Source organism: Arachis stenosperma, chromosome 7 (assembly GCF_014773155.1).
Source record: "Arachis stenosperma cultivar V10309 chromosome 7, arast.V10309.gnm1.PFL2, whole genome shotgun sequence".
NCBI lineage: Eukaryota > Viridiplantae > Streptophyta > Magnoliopsida > Fabales > Fabaceae > Arachis > Arachis stenosperma.
Genome location: NC_080383.1, coordinates 30174621 through 30195671, shown reverse-complemented (window position 1 = coordinate 30195671; position 21051 = coordinate 30174621). Strand labels below are relative to the sequence as shown.

General features: G+C 32.9%; 1 pseudogene; it reads right to left on the bottom strand.

Moving 5' to 3' along the window:
• Positions 1 to 18142: 18142 nt before the first annotated feature.
• Positions 18143 to 19383, bottom strand: LOC130940504 (protein PLASTID TRANSCRIPTIONALLY ACTIVE 7-like; annotated as a pseudogene).
• Between the last annotated feature and the right edge of the window lie 1668 nt (positions 19384 to 21051).

Here is a 21051-nt window from a genome sequence, read left to right as displayed (position 1 = left end):
TCTAGATATAGTGTAGGTTTTGTTCCTCTTGGCCTAGGGAGAGTAATTAGTGACTCTTGAGTTATCTAATTCCTTTGTTGATTGATAATTAGAAGTTGCTAATTAATTTGAATACCTCTAAAGCTAGTCATTCCTTTAGGAGATGATTAGGGCTTGAGGATTCAAATTGATTCATCCACTTGACTTCCCTCCATAGTTAGAGGTTAACTAAGTGGTAGCAATGAACAATTCTCATCACAATTGAGAAAGGTAACTAGGATAGGATTTCTAGTTCTCACATCTTGCCAAGAGCTTTGTTAGTTGTTAGTTTATTTTCATTGTCATTTACTTTCATGCCTCTTATCCAAAACCCCAAAATAACTCATAATCAATAACAATACACTTTATTGTAATTCTTAGGGAGAACGACCCGAGGTTTGAATACTTCGGTTTATAAATTTTAGGGGTTTGTACTAGTGACAAATAACTTTTTGTATGAAAGGATTATTGTTTGGTTTAGAAACTATACTTTACAACGAGATTTTATTAGTGAAATTCTAAACCGTCAAAAATCCAATCATCACGGCGCCAATGTTACGATGGGTAACCGGAGATTAATGGGTTGGACAAGTTTGGCTGGCCCAATCGTCTGAACGGTGAAACGTCCAAGTGGGTTTGTGCTCCGAGACCCCCGTCCGAATTGTGTAAGGGAGAATGGGGGGTGGTACCTGCAAAGACACTCCGATGCCAAAGTCAGCAAAGGGGTAAAATAGGTCTAGAGAGTATTGGGCTTCTGAGATACCCGAGAGGTGCCAGTGTATTTATAGTGGTGAACCCATAACTACCGCTGAAGTAGTTCCGCCTTTTGAGGTGGATAACCGTCCCTTTATCTTAGGGAGGTTGAGATATGGCTCCTGGAAGTGGGTAGAGAGATTTTAGGGGTAGTTACTCATTTGAATGAGTGATTATCTACCAGCTAATCTTCGTCCCCGACTTCTTTAGGGTTAGTCGTGGTAAGAACCGACTTCGTAGGGAAGAGGTCGGTACAAGGTGAGGCTCAACCCTTTTGGGTTGGGCCTTTTGTTGGGACCTGGGCCTTATCATTGGGTCAGGGTATGAACAGAGACCTAATTGAAAATTTCACGAAATTATAGAGACCAACAGAATAATTAATCTTTCTAATAAAATTCGTTAGGGTAAAGTATATTTTTTGTCCTTGAAATTTAGTAAAAATTTTAAAAATATCTCTAAATTTTATTTTGTTTCAATTTTGTCCCAAAAATTTTCGATTTGTATCAAATATATTTCTGACGGCTAATTTTTCAAAAAATTAAAGACCAATTCAACAATAATTTCATGAGATCAACTCTCAGCACAAGCAAATCAAGCATAATTTTCATGTATTATTGTTACATGAGTCTTAAATTTTTTAAAACCTTAGATGTCACGAGTATATTTGATCCAAATCGAAAACTTTTGAGATAAAATTAAAAAAAAATAAAACTTAAGCTAATTCATTTTTAAATTCACTACATAAAAGGTTATTTAAACACACAATTTTTTATTTTTGTTCAAATTTTATATTATCAATATATTAAAATTAAATTCTATAATAATAATAATAATAATAATAATAATAATAATAATAATAATAATAAATTATTCTTGCGTGGATAGAAAATAAGTATAATATTAATCAGAGTGAGTAGCGTACCTTCACTTTCTTTATGTCAGGAGTTGATATATTTATAGAATTATTGTACTACAGAAGGTTACTTAGTGAGTCTAATTATGTGATAACTGCTCTTTAGTGAGCTTCTACAGAAAGATTTGCGAAGAGATTCGTGTACCCATCTGAATTTGCACGTAGTTATTTAATTTTATAGGATGAGTCTGGAGAGCAAAAGACGTACTCTCCAAGTACTCCTGATACAGGACCCAAATTTCGATTTATAGTTTTACTTGAGTCGAATCATAGCCAATGAAATAATAATAATAATAGTAATAATAATAATAATAATAATAATAATAAAATTATAGAATATATTTTCTATTTTCTTTTATATACAAGTCGCGGTTATATGCGACGACTTCTAATACAAGTAAAGTCAAGTAAAGATTTTGCGTATAGTAAAACGATAAATCGCAATAAAAAATCTGCGGAGCTTCAACTAGGAGCTCGTGGTGGTGGTGCGCGGGAACCTAGCGTGCAGTACCATGCTTGTGCAGGGGTGCATGCAAAATAGCTTGTAGGTACTGTGGTTCACAAATTTCCTATAACGAAACTTGTCATTGTTTGGCTAACATGTGCCAAATATAAATTAGAATTATACACGGTTATATCGGAATAAGTCATATTTAATAATAATTTTTTTTTAATTATAAGTTAAAAAATAACTATTTTTTAAAAATAAAATACAATTATTTCTGTGTACTCTTGTGTACTCTTATATAAGCTTATGTACTCTTGTTTAAATAAAAAAAACATGCATTTCGATAAATAAAATTCAAAAATAAATTTAACAAAATAAATAATTTTTATAATTTATATTAGAAAAAAATCTCATACTTAACTCATAAATAAACTAATTCCCTTTAGTTTTTTTACTAGAAAATTGTGTCATGCTATTGTCATAGTTAGGAGCCATCTTTTTCACTTTTGTTAGTTATATTGAGAATGAAATCCATCTTTTCATTCAATTTGAGCAAAGTTTATTCTGCCAAGTGTTAATTTTGGGAATATATTGGTGAGTGGTGACAGCCTCCAATGTGATTTAGAATTCTTTTGCATCAGTCATTAGAATATGCATCTATTCAAGTATCTGAGTGAATATTATAATACTCCTGTATTGTTTGAAATTTTAAAATTTCTTTATATTATTAATATTATAATATATGTTAACACAGTATTTTAAAAGGTATTATATTAATGAAATTTTTAATGTATATTGATAGAATTATTAAATAATTAATATATTATTTTTATAAAACTACAAACAAATATTTATATTTAAATTATAAATACTTAACTACATATTTAAATATTTATTATACTATAACAAATATTAAAGAGTATAATAAAATAATTATTTATTAATATTTTTTATCCAACTCGTTAATACTTTTATTATACTTTCAACATGTACAATATTTTATTCTTCTATTTTATACCATATTTTTATAATAAATGAAGGAATAAATATGGTATAGTAATATTTTTTATTTGTTTTAAAAATTAAAAAATTATTTTAATTCATTTAGATAATTTTTTTATTATAGTAGTCTTTTAAAATTAAATTTAAATTTTGAATTTTTAATATTAGTAAATAAAATTGATTATAAAAATTACAAAATTTAAATCCAAAAAATTATTTTTGAAAGAAACATCTTGAAATGAATATTAATTTTAGTAGATGGGTGTTTGCCAATATTTTTGAAAAAGGAAAAATGAAAAATTATTATTTTACGTTCTAAAATGAAATTTATTTTTATTTTAAAATTTTAATACATTAATAGTTTAATATATCTAAATATATAAGTCTCATATTTCTTAATATCTAAATGTATAAACCTCATATTTCTTAGAAACACTGTTAATAGAATATTTATACGTACGGATATCTAGAAAATAATTAATACATAAACAAAATATTATTTAAATTTATCTCATAATACTTGTCTTATATACTACTTTTTTTTTCATCTATAGCATCATGATTTTAAAAATTAATTATATTATAACATACTATTTAATTAGGATATATAAATATATATTAGGAACAAAATAAATATTTTTTAAAGTGTTATTTCAAATTAATTTATCAAAAAATACTTCGAAAAAAAAGAGATATTAAAAATAAATTTAGATGCATTGAGGTACTGCATAATTTTTTTAATATTTTATTAGAGATGTTTATTTTAGGTAATTAGTTGAATGTAATTTTAGATTTTTATAGTTAAAACTAAATTTAAAAATAATTTTAAGTAAATAGTCACAAATCAAGAAGTAGAATAGTGTTACATTATCGTCAGATTCATAACTAGAGTTGTTACTTTAATGTTTAATCCATGAATTTAGGGTGTAATTGGATTGACTTGGGTTGAGTTTGGAAGAAATTGAAAACTGACCTGATTAAATTTGATCGTTTTGAAATAAATCAGATAAATATGTTTTTGTGATTAAATCGATCATATCAATTTGCATTGATTTGAATACCGAATTAGAATTAGATTTTTAAAAAATAAAAAAACAAAAAATTTGCAACGAAGAAAAATAAGAATAAACCAATCCTGGTGACGTTGGTACCAAAATTTGTGGGTGCTAAGGAGATCAAGGACTTCGGGTCTATTAGTATGGTGGGGTGTGTGTATAAGGTGATTTCAAAGGTTCTGGTAAGAAGAATGAGGTCAGTTATGCCAGGATTGGTAGGCGAGACTCAGACGGCTTTTGTGAAAGGTAGGAAAATTCATGAAGGTGCTTTCATTGGTGTGAGATGGTCCACTGGCTCAAGGCACGGAGAAGGAAACGGTGATTATTAAGCTGGATTTTCAAAAAACTTATGATAGAGTTAGATAGAGTTTTGTGGATATTGTACTCCAGAAAATGGGGTTTGGCCAGAGGTGGAGGAATTGGGTGAAGGAGTGTGTTAGTACGGCCACTATGTCAGTCCTAGTAAAAGGGTCACCATCCAAGCCGTTTAACATGGAGAGGGGACTCAGACAAGGGGATCCACTTTCTCCACTTTTGTTCGTGCTTGTGGTGGATGTGTTGCATCGGATGTTGGGGGAAGCCGTCATAAATGGGCGCATTGATCCGCTACTGGTTGGCGGGGAGCATATAGAATTGTCGCATCTCCAGTTTGCAGATGATACGATCTTGTTTTGTCCCCCAAAAATAGAGACGGTTGTGAATTATAAGAGGCTTTTGCAGTGCTTTGAGTTGATGTTGGGGCTGAGCATTAATTTTGAGAAGTCGAATATGATCTCAGTGAATTGTGAGCAGGATTGGGTAGATCATGTGTGCGACCTTCTGGGGTGCAAGCAAGCGGTGTTACCAGTGAGGTATCTCGGGATATCCTTAGGTGTGAATCCGAGGCTGGTGAAGACTTGAAAACTAATCATAGATAAATTGGAGGAGAAGCTTAGCCTTTGGAAAGAGAAGGTTCTAAACAAAGCAGGTAAGCTTATTCTAATCAAATCGGTGCTGAATAGTCTACCGGTATATTACCTAAGTCTGTACAAGATACCAAAGGCAGTTGCTGATAAGCTGATTGCGCTGCAAAGATGCTTTATGTGGTGTAAGGGGGATAGTAAAGATGGTATTCCCTCAGTGAAGTGGGAGTTGGTTCAGGCACCAAAGAAGGCAGGGGGCTTAGGGGTTGGAGATGCACTGCTTCGAAACACAACCCTCTTGTTTAAGTGGTGGTGGCGATTTTCAAAAGAGGATTGCCCCTTGTGGAAGAAGATTGTGTGTTTGTGCAACAACCTGAACCCTGTTGTAATGCTGGTAAATCATCAGCTACCGGTTAAAGAAGGGCCATGGAAGGATATATGTCAGTTAAATATCAAAGATCAACGGTTAAAAGAAAAGATGGTGACTGGCTTAGCGATGGAAGTAGGGAGTGACATAAGCACCCTGTTTTAGGAAGATAACTAGTTACAAGATGGGCATCTGAAGGCGGCACTTCCAAGGCTCTACTATGTGTCAAACCAACAAGGAACTATGATAGGAGATTGTGGCTTCCGGGATGGCTTCGAGTGGATATGAAACTTTCAGTAGAGGAGGGAGTTATTCCAATGGGAGTTGGAACTCGTCCATCAACTGCATGAGAGGCTAAGGCTGGTGAAGTTGTCAAATGGTAGCAAGGATAAGGTGGTTTCGAAGTTTGATAGTAAAGGTATTTTCTCTACAAACTCTTTTATGAAGATCCTGCAATCGGAGTCTCTGTCAGATGAGATAACGAGCTACAGTTTCACAAATACCATCTGGAGAGGAGTGGTACCTCCGCGAATTGAGCTCTTTGGGTGGTTTGTACTTGTTTATAGAGTTAATACCAAGGACAGGTTGAGTAGATTAGGCATGCCCGTTCACGTGATAATATCTGTGTACTATATAAGAAGGAGGTGGGATCTGTCCAGCATTTATTTCTACTTTGTGAAGTAACATGGCAAGTGTGGTGCAGTTTAGGGGTGTCAATGGATCGGATCGGATCCGCATATCCGGGGTGTTTATCCGAATCCGATCCGAAAATTGCGGATATGGATCCGATCTGCAAGGCTTTCGGATCAGATCGGATCGGATCCGCACACTAATCGGATCGGATTGCGGATTTTGTGTTGGTATCCGCATATCCGATCCGCATATTCGCGTATTCGCAAAATTAAAGAAATAAATAAATAAATATTCTTTTTATATTTTATTTCAATTAATAATTATCATATATGTTATATTATTTTAATTTATTATTTAAGAAAAGTATGTTTAATATTATTTTAAGAGTAAACATATTTAAAAGAATAGAAAAAATGAATTTTATTGATATTTTTTTAATAAAAATAAGCCTTTAAAAATATTTTTGTGTTTTGCGGATATATCTGATATCCGATCCGATCCGATCCGATCCGCAAATATTGCGGATTGGATCGGATCAGATCCAACCTTAAAAGCTGCGGATATTGGATCTGATCCGATCCGATGATTTTAATGCGGATCGAATCGAATTTTTGGTTATATCCGATCCGATCCGATCCGCGAACACCCCTAGTGCAGTTGGTTGAGCTCTGTTGGTCAAGTTTGGGCTATTCTTGGAACTATAAGAGAACTGTTTGAAAGGTGGATTGGCATGCACAAGCGAAAACATGAGCAGAAGCTGTGACTGGTTGGGTTCTTTGCAGTGATTTGGAACATCTAGTTAGAATGTAATGCTAGGATTTTTAAGAATGAGGAATCAAGTGTTGAGATCCTTGGGGTGGTTGCTGACATGGCGGGAGATGACAGGCGTGATGATTTCCTTTTGTAGTACTTTTGTTTGGCTTCGCTCCACTCTATTGTGTTGAGCTTCTTTGGTTTAAAAAAAAAAAGAATAAACCAATCTTATTACATCCTAACTTCATGGAATAAACATTAGAAGCAACAACTCTAGTTACGAATATGACGATAATGTAACACTATTCTTCTCTTTGATTTGTGACTACTTAAAATTATTTTTGAATTTAGTTTTAACTATAAAAAGCTAATATTACATTCAACTAATAACCTAAAATAAACATCTCTAATAAAATCTAAAAAAAAAAATTATGCAGTACCTCAATAGCTCAATGCATCTAAATTTATTTTAATATCTCTTTTTTCTTTTGAAGTATCTTTTGACAAATTAATTTGAAATAACACTTCAAAAAATATTAATTCTGTTCCTTATATATGTCCTAATTAAATGGTATGTTATAATATAGTTAGTTTTTAAAATCATGATGCTATAGATGGAAAGAAAAGTAATATATAAGAAAAGTTTTATGAGATAAATTATAATATTAAATAAATAATTAAAATAAATAAAAATAAAAGTTATTAATTAATTAGAATTTATAAACGAATTTAATAATTTTAATAATTTATATACCAATAAAACATGTTAAATTTCTAATAATAAGTCATAAAAAAATTCAATAATAATTATAATTGTCATTTTATTGAAAAATATATTTTAGAGGATATAATTAATGTACTTGTAGTTTTACAAAAAAAATATATTAATTGCTTAATGATTTTATCAATGTACATTAAAAGTTACATTAATGAAATATTTCCTCAAATACTGGACCAACGTATATTATAATATTAATACTATAAAGGAGTTTCAAAACTCCAAACTATAAAGGAGTATTGAATCGAGTCCCAAGTATCTGCAATTTTTTTTGTTTTATTTGCTATTTCATGAAATTTGACATACCTCTTTTTTTTTCATGTGATATTAAATTGCGCATAGACTTGGATGCTACTCCGTAAGAATTAAAATAGTACTTAAAATTGTCTAAATTTTGAAATTGATAATATATCTATTTCAACTTTTTAGAAAGTAATGGAAATTATTGTGACCGTTGCTATAGGATTTTACTATTTTTTGCTGTGAAAATTGACTTTTTTTTGTTAGTTTGTTTGTTTGGCTTATGCAACTTTCAAGGACTCTAGGATTTATATAGATAATTGTTATTTTGACGTTTAAATGAGTAATGCTTGTATACTATAAAATGAGAAGATATCTCTTGTGTAAGTTACTAATTTAAGTCATATACAGTTATTGTAACATCCTGTTACTCTAAGTCTTACCTCTAGCCGTAAAGTAAAGAATAACAAAGTGCTACGACAGTTCTAAAGCTTATAATATATAATATATGTCTAAAAATTTATATAATTAGAAGCCGGATGAAGGAATAAAGCTCAAAGTCGCGTAAAGCAGAATTATGAAATGCGAAACGTTCACACACGATAACTAAACGCGTAAGCACAAACAGGACAAGACATAATACATATAAACCTTGTAGATAGCTCCAGGATACACAAGGCAATAATTAAAATAAACAAGATATATATATAAGTTGAAATACCAAAAGGAGGACTAGTCACAGCCTGCGGAGTTTAGGCCGGCTAGTCAAACTGAAATACAAAAGAGCTTTGAAGTTTAAAATAGCAACAACCTATCCCTCAAAGTTTTTCAGACATAAAGCCTCTAAGGCAAAAATGTTAAATATACAAAAGGTGAGAGTACTATAACAAAAGTAAAATAGAAATAAACAAGGAAGGAACCATACTCCGCTCTGTCATCATGTCCGCAATTTCACCAAGGTGAATTATGACCTGCATCTGAAAATCAACAACAAAGTATAGAATGAGAACCAGAGGTTCTCAGTATGGTAACAATGCCCAATATGTAAGATGTAAGGTTTCGAAATGCCGAAGGCAATCCTAGAACTTCACACCAAATCGATATTCAACCTTAAAACAAAATAAATAACTTAAACCTTAAACCATAAACAAGGTTATCTAAACTTAGGGAATTTCTAACCAAAACTAGTCGCCGCTGTCCCACAACCTTCACCAACCTACCTTCTGTGCGATCCCATCGCCACTGCCTACCTAACCTCCTTAGTACCAGATAGTCACAGATAATGCAAGCAAGTAAAATACAGGTAGTATTCATATATAACAAATGATCCAAGCGGCAAGTAGGCATATTATACATTTAGGCAAACCACAAGTAATCAAAGCAACCAAGCACATAAGAGATGCATATGATGAATGCCTGTCCTATTGACTGTGATATCACATGTCGGTTATAGTGCCAAACCCGACACATAATCCGGTCGGCAACTCCCGGATTAGTCTCTTTGTTGCGCATACTCAGGAGGAATAATTCCGAGGGATGAGTGCCCTACCACCTTCTCTTTTCAGAGGAAAACATTCCGAGGGAGAGTGCCCTACCACCTTCCTCTGGATGCCGTATGATTCCGAGGGATAGTGCCCTACCACCTTGTAACCAGAAGAGAAAACGCATGCTCATGAGGAATAATTCTTAGGGATGAGTGCCCTACCACCTTCTCCTTTCAGAGGGAAACGTTTCGAGAGAGAGTGCCCTACCACTTTCCTCTTGAGCGAGAAATATGAGTGAGAAGTCCAGCTTCAACCCTCACATCCAAACGTAGACGGGAGTCTGTCACAACTCCTATGACGGAGAACAATGCATATCGTAATCACATATTCAATTTCAGAGGCCACTGCTCATAGCACACTTCCGCTCATACTCATTCCATTAACGATAATCATTCATTTCCAAGTCTTAAACTCATCATCCATCCTTAATATCACAAGTTCATCATCAAATCCACAACTCCACAATTTTATCACACCAATCATCTTTACAGCACTCTACCAATTTACTCAACTAATTCACCCTCAGTACTCCAGAAACCTAAGTCTTTGTCTTCTAGACTTTTTGCTAGAATAATGTAGTTAAACTCACTTATAGTATTTTCGTCTATTCCAAGGCTTAAAAACAAGCAAAAAGGTTTTAAATAAGTGTTACGGAAGTTTGCAAGCTTGCCGAGAAGGTAAAACAGTTAAAAACAAGGTTTTCTTTGAAAAACAGGGCAGTGTGCGTACGCATAGGGTTGTGCATATGCACAACTTGCAAAATTCATAGGGTGTGTGTGCGCACTAGAGTGTTCGATCGCTCTCAACAGTAGGCGGCTCCCTGTGTGTGTGTGCGCACCAGAGTGTGCGTACGCACGTTTTTCAAAAATTCGCATGGTGTGCGTGCGCACAAGGCTGTGCATACGCACAAGTGAAAATACAGCCACTGATCAGAGCACGCGTATAGCATTATGTGTGCACACACAAACCAGAAATCACAAATTCTGCAATATCACAGGATTCAGATTTTTAATACCAACTTTCGACGATCATATCTTTTTCTACAAAATTTCAATTTCTACAAATTCTATACCGTTTTAAAGCTCTTTGAATTATTTTTAATTTGATACAAAAATCCTTCAATTTCAAATACTGTAGCTCAAGATATGACCTGTCAAAATTAACCAAAAATCCATTTTTACTGAAAACACTAAAAACTCAATTTTGCCACAACTCTCAATTCAAAACCAACTCAATCCCATTTTTAACCATACCAAAACAATCCAACATTCATACCAAACACTTCTCCAACCATTTTTTCAATCACACAACCTTCTCAATCATTAAACCATTTTAATACTCACCTCATTCCAACTCTAAATTTAACCTAATATCACATCCAAATTCCTCAACCACCATTCAATATCAACACCAACCACAAGATTCAAAACCCAAAATCATCATCAACATATATCATCACACATCATAATCATTATTCATCAACATCTAAAATCATCATAAAGATTCATAATTCTCCTCATTCACCAATAACATTCCCATTAATCATCATTAATCATCAACAATACCTACAACTATCAACAACCATAAAAAATCTCAACATTCATCATCAAATTTCTCAACATCAACAACTATCAACATATAATATCACTCCTCAAACATATCCACTCCATACACTTTTATATCAATCACTAAATCGTAATTCACATTCAATTAACATATACATTCAATTCAATCCTATCTTAAGGTCAACTAGTCGAAATGTCTAGAAACATTACATATTACATAAAGAAAACCAAAATCATACTTTGGCCGATTTTCAATATGCGCAAACACCAAAAGCTTGGTTCCAACAAGCTTCCACCAAGCTCTAAACCACCAAAGCCAAACCAAAAGCCACAACCAACTCCAAAAACAAGCTTCATACATACAACATAACCATGCATTAATAACTAAAGCTCATACTACACCAAACTACAAGGATAAAGAGGTTCCTTACCTTATCCAATGGTGATTGCAACAAAGCCTGATCATTACCCCTACTAGAGATCACCTAAACAACCAAAACCACAAAACCTACTCAAAAGCCAAACCTAAAAATGCAGAAATTCTAGGGCTGGAAACTGGAGCGTGATTTGAGAGATCTTACCTACAAAAATTAGCTAGAATTTATGGGCTCAGCAAGCGTTTCGCGTGGCCGCAAACGGCTCGTCAATCGGAGCTCCATAGCTCAAGTTATGATCAAAACAAGCTAAGATTTGGGTGAATAGTAAAACCCCAAACCCCTTATCTTCTCTTTGCTCACCGTCCCTCTCTCTCTCATTTCTGAAAATGCCGCTGAATGCCTCTTAGTTAGGGCATTGATATGTTGGATTTGGGCCCGGTCCAACCTGCTAAGTATTTTTGGTCCGTTTAGCTCACTTTGGGCAAAAACCTTTAAGATTAGTGCCCGATTTTCAATTCTAAATTATTTTTGTCCTTTCAAAACAATAAATCAATTTTCTAAATCTTATTTTCCAAAATACGCGGTACTGGACAGACTAGAGTCGGTACTGCCAACTTAAGCGCCAGTACGCATTTTTACAAAAATTTTCGGAAAAAAAAAACATTTTCCAACTTAGAAAAATTTATTGAAATCAAATTTCATTTTTTTATTCTCAAAATATCATTTCTATATTTTCAAACCTATTTCGAATAATTAAATTATTATTTTATTAAAGAGGTTAAGCCGGTTCTTACACTTATAATTGCAATTTTAATTTTTCTAAGATAGAATGAAAATGAATTAGCAATAATTTGTACACTCTCTCATGAAGTAATAATTAATGTTTAGTGTAATAGACATTGAACATGTTTTTGTGTATCATTAGATTGTATAATGTAATATCTTCTTGATGTTTTTAATAACTTGTTGAAAATATTTCAAGTTTTCTTTTATGTATAATCTTGCATTGTTAGTTATGATAATTTTTCTAATAGATTGCTTAGTGATAGGAACATAACATGACCTAGAAGTCGATCTAATATAATTATTTTTGGTATATATAAGTTATTTTCCTTTGTTGTAGATTCGTAATTCATATAGTATAATTGATTTTGACAACATGTTCTTGGATTGAATGCTTAAATATATGTTTTTAAATGTAAAGTAAATTATTTACCTATATTAAGTAAATAATTGCTCTTTTAATTTTTGATTTAATTTTGTTCAATTTTTATAGTTAAATTTATTTATGAATTTTTAACTAAAAATTATAGACAAATTATTATAAGAAATAATTAAATTTTAAATTTTGTTAATTTAAAAATTATTAAATTTAAATATTTAAAATTATATATTAAATTTTTAAATATTTTTTTTAATTTAAACTTAAATTTATCATTGAATTTATCATCAATAATTAAATCTGCCAATAACTAGTAACTTAATTATTAATAACAAATAAGTTTCGAACAAATGATATAGGTCACTTCTCACATGCTATATCCTTCACACCTAAGACGAGTTATGATTTTACTTTTATGGTAAATCATTCCTTTCCACAGCGATTTACTAATTCAATAATAAATCGTTTCGTTAACGATTTCGGAAGTCAAATATAGAATAATGGTGTAATTGCACAATATACTCATTCTTTTTAAATAAGTTTTCGATAAAGCTTATTTGTGAGATGAGATTCTAGCAATTGCATGAGTATGATTCTTTTGGGTTTGGTGTATAGATTTTTTAACTCATTTTTTTTATCTATTATTTACTTCAATTTCAAAGCACAATTGTTTTATATTTTTGGACAGACACCCTGTTTTTAATCATGAACACCCTTGATGGAAAGACATGGTTTGGAGTGAAATTATGGACCAAACGAATTTGATATTCAGTTTCTCCTTTAGTTAACCTTTTGTTAATATATATTTACTGGACTTAGGAATCGGGATTAGTTCATGGTTGAGTCATAATTTATGGACTTCCTGAAATATTGCTGTTTCATTGTTCTGCAACTAACTTTGCACAACAAATTCTACTTTGCTATATAGAATGGTGTGATCATGAAGAGAAATATATGGTCGTAACACAGCGGGTCGACTACATCGTAAGAAAAATATTTCACACTTAATACATACGCTAAGTAAATTAAACTCATTAGAAGCATCAACCCTGATCACTATAATAAACTTGTTTAATTGAAAAATATAATTAAACAAATACTTAAGGACAAAATCTTGTAATTACACCAAAAAAAAAAAAAACATGTACAACAAATTTTGAAATAGAGCCTCATTACAAAAATAGTAAAACTTAGAGGAGGACAACATTTATAACAAATCTAATCTTATTTATAGCAAATCTAACCTTATTTATAACATTCCGAATCCTTAAAAAATTGAATAATGAGTTATTCATAATTTATTATTTTATTTTAAAAAATTATTCTCCTAAAAAAGATTAAATTAAATTTTATAATATTTTGAATTTAAAATTTATTAAAATTTTTAAATTATTTTTTTATTATAATGAGATATTTTAAACAATATATATATATATATATATATATATATATATATATATATATATATATATATAAAGAATTATTATTATTATTATTATTATTATTATTATTATTATTATTATTATTATTATTCTTCTTCGCCGAAACAATTAAGAAAACAAAAAGTAAGAAAAACCTAACGTAGCTTGTATTAATACATATATGTATATATATGTTAATATCATGACACATGTTTCATTCCTTATTAATTAACTAATGACACTTATAATGCTTTAACCACCACAAAACTTCATTCATCACTATCATCTTCCTTTCTATTCATTACTCACTGAATGAACTTGGGAAAAAGAAGAAAGAAAGGTCGAATAAGCTTCTATGAAACCATGAATTTCCGGCTCTAATTTCTTGAGGTCCATAATTCCAATAAAAAAATTTAATCCGGTAAAAAGTGTTTGTATCTCTTTCTCTACATGTTGGTATTATTTTAGTCCAGTAGAAGTTGATGGTGACGTAGCTCTCTTATCCTTTGAGTTCAGCCAATTAGAATTCTAGGAGGCACATACAATTTTTGACATTTTTTTCTTTAGCAACTTGGTCAAAAAGCTTCTCTAAAGCCTCGAATATTTTGATTTTACACGGAGGTAGGGTTTCGATAAATTCTCACCAATTAAATTTGTGTTGGATAAGTGAATGGTTGTTTTAATTGACTATTGATGAAGTTTGATTGATTTTATATTAAATTTTGTTAATATATTGTTATATGTAATTAAGCTTGTGATTTGTCATATTTGTGCTGTCCAAACTGTGATAATGAGGTTGATTTGGGACTATCATTGTATTAGTTTTTGAATAAAATGGGTGAGGTTTAATGGCCGAGGAATTAAATTAAAAGCTGTAAAAAATCAGTAATCATAAAACTCAAAAACGAATTAAGATTTGAATGTATATTTTAAAAAGAAAATAAGGAGGGTTTCGGTTCTTGGTGAAGAGAAGAATCACCCAAGATGAATTATTTTTGAGGAAATATACTTGTATTTTTATGAAAAGATTGAGTTTAATATTATAATTATATAAGTTTTCGGGTATTTTATAAAAGTTTAGAGTTATTTATATAAATATAAAACAAAGTGAAGGTTTAAATATAATTTTTTAAAATATTGAAGTTAAAAATAAAATATTAAAGAATTTGTGGTTTAGAAAGTAATTAATAAAAGTTTGAAAATAAGGTTTTATAAAATAAGTTTTTAGAGTATTATAAATATTATTTTAAATATTTGTTTAAAATTACTCATTTACATTAGAGTAAATTATTATTACAAATTATTATTTATCAAGATATTATTTTATAAGAATATTATTGTATGTATTATGAAAAATAAAACAGAAAGTGGTAAACAGACAAGTTTTTCTTAAAGTTTTAGAAGGACAAATCTAAACTAAGGATCTCATGATCCCCTCTTCATAAAATATTTAGGGAAAGATGAGGGAAGAGTGTGAAGATAGTTTTTGATGTTAAAAGTATGGAATTAAAGATGAGAAAAGAAAAGAATATATTAGTTAAAGGAATCTCTGCCACAGGAGAGCAGAGAGCAAAAGATTAAAAGAATCTAAAGAACCTCTGCCACAGGAGAGCAGAGAGTCAAAAGATTAAAAGAATTTAAAGAACATCTGCCATAGGAGAGCAGAGAATAGAAAAGAAAAGGAAAAAAAAGAAAAAAAAAGAACGAAAAAAAAGGAGAGAAGCAGAGATGATTGTTTACCTGCTGAAAACGAGCAGAGATATGGTGGTGAGTCTACCGAGATTTACTTTCCAGAGATACATCCGCCAATCTAGGGGCTGGTCGCACCTGTAAGATAAATGTTGCTTACAGAGGTTATCACTACATACATTGGCTAGAGAGAGCCTCACCTGTAAGACAGAGGTTGCTTACAGAGGTTATGTTTGCATACATCGGCTCAAGAGAGTCGCACCTGTAAGACAGAGGTTGCTTACAGAAGTTATGACACTAGAAACCAAACTCAGACAAAGGTTGCTGAGTTGCGTCGGGAGCAGGTCGAAACCGACATATGAGCTCATTACCTGCACTAGGGATAGACATGCATCATGCTTGTTTGCGCATAGTTGTTTGTGAGCGTGTTTTCTATGATTGTGTGTGCTTGTGATTGGGTTTTGTGTTCTATAATTGTTGAATTGGCTCATACTTTGTTGTCTGTTGTTGTTGATCAAGTATATATAAAATGAACTTAACTTCTAACCCCGACCCAACTAAAAACTCCCCAGTTCTTACCCCATATTTTCACCCCTTTTAGCTACAGGTGTGAAGACTTATTGCGAAGCTGCAAGAGTACAGAGGAATATGTTTACGAGTTGAGATGTTAGAATCTATTTTCCCCTCGCCTTGTTAGTTAGAGTTTTATTCAGAGGGGTAGGTTCTGTAATTTCTTTTGTATGTAACACTACAACGTATTATTAATATTAGGGTTAAGTATGATTTTGATTTCCAACATAGAGGACGAAAATCGATTTCGTCCCCGACCTTCTTTTCACTACAAAATGGTCCCCAAGGTTTCAGTTTGTTTTAAAATCGTCATTTTTATCAATTTTATTTTTTATTACCAAATTACCCTTCATTAAAAAATTATAAAATAAAAAAGAAAAAAAAAGAAAGAAAGGCATAAGAGGGGGGACAGAATCAGGGGAGGGGGGCCAGAACGAGAAGGGAGAGGGGGGAGAAAGAGAATCCGGGGGAGAGAGGAGGGAAGGCCACACCGCCGCATCGCTTCACCGCCACACCATCACACCGCCGCCTGTGATCGTAAGGAGAAACAGAGAGCAAGAGAGGAGAAAGCTAAGGGAGAAGAGAGAGATTGGAAGGGAGAAAGTTAAGGGCCACCGCCGCTGCTCCTGCTCCTCGTCGTTCAGTCCTCGCCGCTGGATCTCACCATGCGCTGCGAGCCGTTCTGCTCCTCCTCCTTACCTTCGCCGACGTCATTGCCTTGCCTTTGTTGTTGCCTTCATCTTGCCGCACCTCCTCCTCGCCGCTCGCATTGTTACCCCGCGTCACTGCTGTTACTCCACGACCCTCACCACCCGCCGCTGTGAATTGGATTTTTTGTGAAATTTCTGAAATTTTTGCTTAGTGATTCTGAATTTGTTGTGGAATATCTGAATTTTTTATGGAATTTGTTATGAATTTGCTGTGGAATATCTAAATTCTAAATTTTCTAAGGTTTCTAATGATGATGATGATGATTGTGGTGGTGGTGGTGGTGGTGGTGGTGGGTTCTGGTTTAACTTGGACTTCTGGTTGTTTTTGTTGTTCTAATGATGATGATGATGATGATGACCATCATGATAACCGGGGACGAAATCGATTTTCGGCCTCTACATTGGGGACCAAAATCATACTTAAGTATGTGAATATGTGTTGTTTGTACTAGTTGGAAAAGTTATAGTTTTAGTAAAACTATCGATAGATTTACGCGTAAAGGCTCAATATTAAATAGATAATAAAAGGATTTAGATTAGTAATGCCTTACTTTTAGTACGATCATAATGTGCTAAAAGTTAGAATGTTACATTATCTATAACAAATCTAAAGCTGATAACAACATATATACCACACATCCTAATCTTAGACAAATCTAGTCTTATCTATAAAAACTAACTATATCAACATTGTAAAAAAGCGTATTTTTCATCTAACATTAAATTAACAAAAATTTTAAACACTTACCTCTCCATTTATATGTCCTACAACATGAGCAATGTTATTTAATTAGTAAAGACACACTTTTTGTGTGCTTGCTCTCCTTTACACAATCAGTGGCTCAAATGAATTTATACAAAGGAGCCAATCTTACTAAATCACTATAGCATAAAATGATTTGTCCACCCAGTAGCACACTAAATCCTCGTCTCTTAACTATTTATATAGACGTTCTTACCTAAGACGACTTATGATTTTGCTTTTATGGTAAATCGTTCCTTTCCTTTCCACAGCGATTTACTATCAGATTTTGTTCACGATTTCGAAAAATCTCAATATAGAACAATGGAGTAATTGCACAATACATTCATTCTTTTTTTAAATATACTTTCAAGATAGCTTTTAATTGTATACATACAAATACCTACAGCCGACATGGAGTAACATCAACTATGCAAGTGAAGCAAAGAATTGATTTTTCAACCCTGCTTTAAGATATCAGCATAACATTTGATCTAAACTCATGTGAACTCTTGTTTCAAATAAGCAGGCCCAGGCTTGAAGGGATCAGACTCGGCATATGCATCTGGTCGGGGAAACCCCATATTGTTCATTATGTTGCTTAGAACATGAAGAATGGCCTTCTTCTAACCTCCATACTCATCTACATATTCATTTGCCTCAGCTGCTATCTCATTCACAAAATCAAACTGATTGTCCTTTGATAAGAACAACCTGTATATATCCAATGTCAACAGTTTCCCCTGCTCCTTTGTAATCCAAACTTGCTCCTCCAGGAAAGGTACCCGCTCCATCTTGAACGGCAAGTATTCATCCTTTTTAGTCTGTAATAAAACATACAACTTTTTTTGGTTAAGCATTCAGGTGAATTGCGTATGACATTACAAGAATAAGTACCAAACTACCAATAGCATATCTTTTTTATCATAAGCACAATGGTTACATGCATCAAGATTCAGCAAAAAACGATTATCTATTTCAGGAGAGTGCAAGTGTGCAACCAAGATACAAAAGAAGATATCATTTGCAAATCGTTATGTTCTTTGATAACAAGGCCGTGCAACAATCGCATGCATGACTAAAATTTCATATTTTAATTCCGTTTTACTTTTCAAGTACATCTTCAAATAGCACAATTTTTATAAATCCATCTATGATAGTAAGATATTTTAACCTCCATCCCCTTTCAAACTAATATAGTATAGAGTACTTCAACCAAAACCCTTCCTTTCCTCATTTACAAGGTTACCTCTAAAGCAAAACACCCCAGTTTAGACTTATGCTCGAGATAACCAGCAACATACACCTATCCCAACCTGCAACCATAACTTGAAACAAAAAGAAATTAAAACACTTCACAACATAACCATTTTAGCTCAACAATATTCCCACAATGAGTATTTACATCTTTACTAAAACAATGCAATTTTACACCCTAAACATGACGTTATAATCCCAGCAAACTTTTTCCAAAGTGGGAAACAACAAGCAGAACGAAACAAACACTTTTGCTTCTGATGGTGTGTCATGTCATTTATGTTGTTCCACAAATACATAGAAAAGTGCCAAAACCATACTATTTTTAAGTTGTTTGGGAATTTTGACAAATAGTTAAGGTGAAAGCATAAAAAGAAAAGAATAAACAATTCCATAAGTGAGGATCGCAATGAAGAAAAAATACCAGTTTCCTTCGCTGCCATATTCATCGTCCCCGACTATCCTTTTGCATTTGGGACATCATCTTGCAAAAACACAAATAATTAAATTAATTAATTAATTAATTAATTAATAAGCTCAGTGTCAGTGACACTCCAGAAAATAACTCGAGATTATTTTCTATTTTTATTTCTTGTACTTGTGAGATAACTGTAAGGCTAGGTGATGAGCGGATAATTTGTACGGTTTTTGGCATTGTTTTTAGTATGTTTTTAGTAGTTTTAGTTGAGTTCTTAGTATATTTTTATTAGTTTTTAGTTAAAATTCACTTTTCTGGACTTTACTATGAGTTTGTGTGTTTTTCTGTGATTTCAGGTATTTTCTGGCTGAAATTGAGGGACCTGAGCAAAAATCTGATTTAGAGACTGAAAAGGACTGCAGATGCTGTTGGATTCTGACCTCCCTGCACTCGAAGTGAATTTTCTGGAGCTACAGAAGCCCAATTGGCGCGCTCTCAACGGCGTTGGAAAGTAGACATCCTGGGCTTTCCAGCAATATATGATAGTCCATACTTTGCCCAAGATTTGATGGCCCAAACCGGCGTTCAAAGTCACCCTCAGAAATCCCAGCGTTAAACGCCGGAACTGGCACCAAAATGGGAGTTAAACGCCCAAACTGGCATAAAAGCTGGCGTTTAACTCCAAGAAGAGTCTCTACACGAAAAATGCTTCATTGCTCAGCCCAAGCACACACCAAGTGGGCCCGGAAGTGGATTTTTATGTCATTTACTCATCTTTGTACACCTTAGGCTACTAGTTTCCTATAAGTAGGACCTTTTACTATTGTATTTTCATCTTTTGATCATGTTTTTATGATTGAACCCTCTTTGGGAGGCTGGCCATTCGGCCATGCCTAGACCTTGTTCTTATGTATTTTCAACGGTGGAGTTTCTACACACCATAGATTAAGGTGTGGAGCTCTGCTGTACCTCGAGTATTAATGCAATTACTATTGTTCTTCTATTCAATTCCGCTTGATCATTGTCCAAGATATCACTTGTTCTTCAACTTGATGAATGTGATGATCCGTGACACTCATCATCATTCTCACTTATGAACAAAGTGACTGACAACCACTTCTATTCTACAAGCAACAAGGCTCTAGTGAATATCTCTTTGATTCCTGATACACGATGCATGGTTGATCGCCTGACAACCGAGTGCTCGCCTGACAACCGAGCCAACCATTCCGTGAGATCAGAATCTTCGTGGTATAGGCAAGAACTGATGGCGGCATTCAAGAGAATCCGGAAGGTCTAACCTTGTCTGTGGTATTCTGAGTAGGATTCAATGATTGAATGACTGTGACGTGCTTCAAACTCCTAGCAGGCGGGGCGTTAGTGACAGACGCAAAAGAATCACTGGATGGGAGGATAGGAACGTTTTCACTGAGAGGATGGGAGGTAGCCACTGACAACGGTGAAACCCTTGCATAAGCTTGCCATGGAAAGGAGTAAGAAGGATTGGATGAAGACAGTAAGAAAGCAGAGAGACGGAAGGGAAATCATCTTCATACGCTTATCTGAAGCTCTCACCAATGATATACATAAGTACCTCTATCTTTATCTTTATGTTTTATTCATCATCTATATCCATTTGAGTATGCCTGACTAAGATTTACAAGGTGACCATAGCTTGCTTCATACCAACAATCTCCGTGGGATCGACCCTTACTCGCGTAAGGTTTATTACTT